Genomic DNA, 2,639 nt, shown 5'->3' with positions numbered 1-2,639 from the left:
GGTAGCGCCCAGGACTCCCAGCTCTCCTCCTGCCAAGGGTAAATCAAGGAGTAGAGGTAACAGGATTGCACCAAGGTAAGCGACAGGGAAAGCCTCACCTGGAGGGACTGCAATATCTTCCATGTTGCCCTCTAGCAAACCCTCACAAAAGATTTCTTACGATTTAAAAAAAAAAATACATCTGTGGGGTCCTGCGCTGAGGGGTGACCTAGGCAGCGGCATTCTGGGGCTGAGGCAGCGCGCCGCAATGGGTCTCCCAGTGCGTGTGTACGGCAGAGAGAGCACGCTTAGCACTGCCCAAGCGTCGGTCGAAACGTTCCTCTCAGCCTAACGGTACCCAAGGGTGAACAGATCTGGCTGTTGGGCGTTGCTGAGGACACCAGCCGCTGGACGCCCCCGCAGGTCGCTTCTGCTCCAGCGCAGACAGGGTCTGTGCTCTCGCCAGCTTTCCTCGGAGCTGCGGGCAGTTCTGGGCCGTAGGCGCGGGGAGATGCTTTATGAGCTGTTGCCTTTCCAAAATGAGAATCGGCTGCTGTTTCCTCAGGGGCTGAGACGCTGAACTGTCCCTTTGCCCGCTGACGAGGGTTGTGACGGGTGACGGAAGCCGGCCTGACTTGCATGCACATTCAAGCCATGTTTTCTGTGTAAGGACTCCAGGGAGAGCTTCTAGCGCACGGGGTGGTTATTTCTTGTGCATAAAGTTACTCTGAACGGCCAATTCTTCACACCTCAGCAATGGCTGGGAGCAAACAAGCCTTTACCTTTGCTTCTTTCCAGATGCATCTGTGCTCTGAAATCCAGCTATGGATCATGGCTTTTTTGGCTGCCTGGAGGCACTCAGAGTACCTCTGCTTAGTGGGGACATCACTCATTACATTTTTGTCACAGTGAGAATTTTCGCTCCCGTCTTTTCCATCGGTGCCTGCTGTATGGGGACAGCAGCTCTGCCTTCTCACAGCGCGGGGCAAGGCGGGGTTTCCCAGCAGCATCCCTCTGGCTGAGCACAGCGACAGCTCTTCACCGCTCCTGAACACAGGGACGTCTTCTTTCTGACTGTGGTTGCTCCCTAAAACTGCTCCCTCATCTCTTCTGAGCCACTTCAGCTCTGAGCAGGCTGCTTCCTTCTGCACTGGTCTGGGGGAGGCAAGCCTCGGCAAACTGAACACGTGCAGCAAATTGGGTTTCCCCGGGGCTTTTTCTTTCGTGGCTGGGGGATGAAGTTCACTGTCTGGGGAGGAAGAGTTGCACTGCGAGTAACCCGTGCTGGAGCTGTTACTGTACGAAGAAGCCTTGGAGGAGCACAGCTTTCCCGCCTGGGTGTAAATCTGCGCTAGGGGGTCCTCTCTGCACCAGAGGTCGGCGTCTGCCGGCGTGACTGTGCCCAGCGGCACCACATTTGAGATGAAATTGGTCAACTTACATTTTGATGTTTCCTGTTGTGTCCCCCCAAAGGATGGAGACCACAACGCCTCTTCAAGGCTCTTCGGGGTCTTTCTGTCCTGAACCTTACGGCTGCTTTCAGGAAGGCCCGGGAAGGTGGGTCTGGCGAGGTGGCAGATGGATTGAATGTAATCGTCACTGGAGTCGGAGGCTGGGCTGGCTGCGGAGCTTCCAGCGCGTTTCAGGTTGGTGGCCGAATCTTCCATCACTTCCTCTTGGGTTTCACGTATGGTTGGGAGAGGCTTTGAAAGACTCAATCTTACCCGGGGTGCCATGGCTGCAAAGAACAGACCAGACATGATCAGCACGTGAAAGCCAGCAGCGGGGAAGGAATTCTGGGCTGGTTTCTGTAAAGCCCGTGCTACCCGAGCCACCCAACGCTTTCTGTGGCAAACAGCGGCGTTTACAGAAACTGCATTTTAAAAGTTTGCTGGCCGTACTGTTATATCAATGGCTTCATAAAGAGCCCATACATATATAGAAGCCAAGGGGTTAAGAGCAGTGGGAAATAGCAGGTTCATTAAAGAGATCGGCGCCGGCGCTCCCTCCCGAAGCCATGGGAGGGTCCGCAGCGGAAGCAGCGCGGTGCAGCGCACGGGCTCGCCTCGCTGTCCGGGTTGTGGCAGCAAGGGACAAACCACTGCCCTCACTTAATGCCCCGCTGGTCTGCCCACTGTCACGGGACACTGGCCGCGTTGTGTCCCAACAGGCAGGAGCTGATCACGACAGGAGCGGAGCTGACCTACCCCACCGTGGGGAGCACCAGGGAAATGGAGCCGTTACGGCTGATCTCTTCTGGAAGCTGTAGGTGGTAACGTACAAACGCGCTCGGTTTTGTCTCTGCCAGTGGTTCCCAGATGTAGTTATGGAGAGGGAGATCCTTCCCCAGTGCTTACATGGAGTCAAAGGGATTTATTTTGTGTCCTTTATATTCAAATAGTTACCCTCGACGTTCTTTAGCCCCCGCTAGTCAGGTAAACCTTTTTACAAACATTTTGTGTTGCCGAGTTTGCCAACTGTAGATACATTTTTTCCCCTCCGAATACTCTCCCCTGTGCTTTGCTCATCTCCCCTTGAGGCAGAAACGACCACGTACCCTGGATCGAATATTTTTTTTTTCTTTTTTTTAACTCTCCTCCCCCCCGCCCCCAAAGGAGTTTGGATGGGAATGATCCGCCGGCACAGTACAGCTCCGTTGC

This window comes from Egretta garzetta, unplaced genomic scaffold, assembly GCF_000687185.1.
Source record: "Egretta garzetta isolate BGI_Z169 unplaced genomic scaffold, ASM68718v1 scaffold26, whole genome shotgun sequence".
NCBI lineage: Eukaryota > Metazoa > Chordata > Aves > Pelecaniformes > Ardeidae > Egretta > Egretta garzetta.
Note: the sequence above shows the minus strand (reverse complement) of the source record.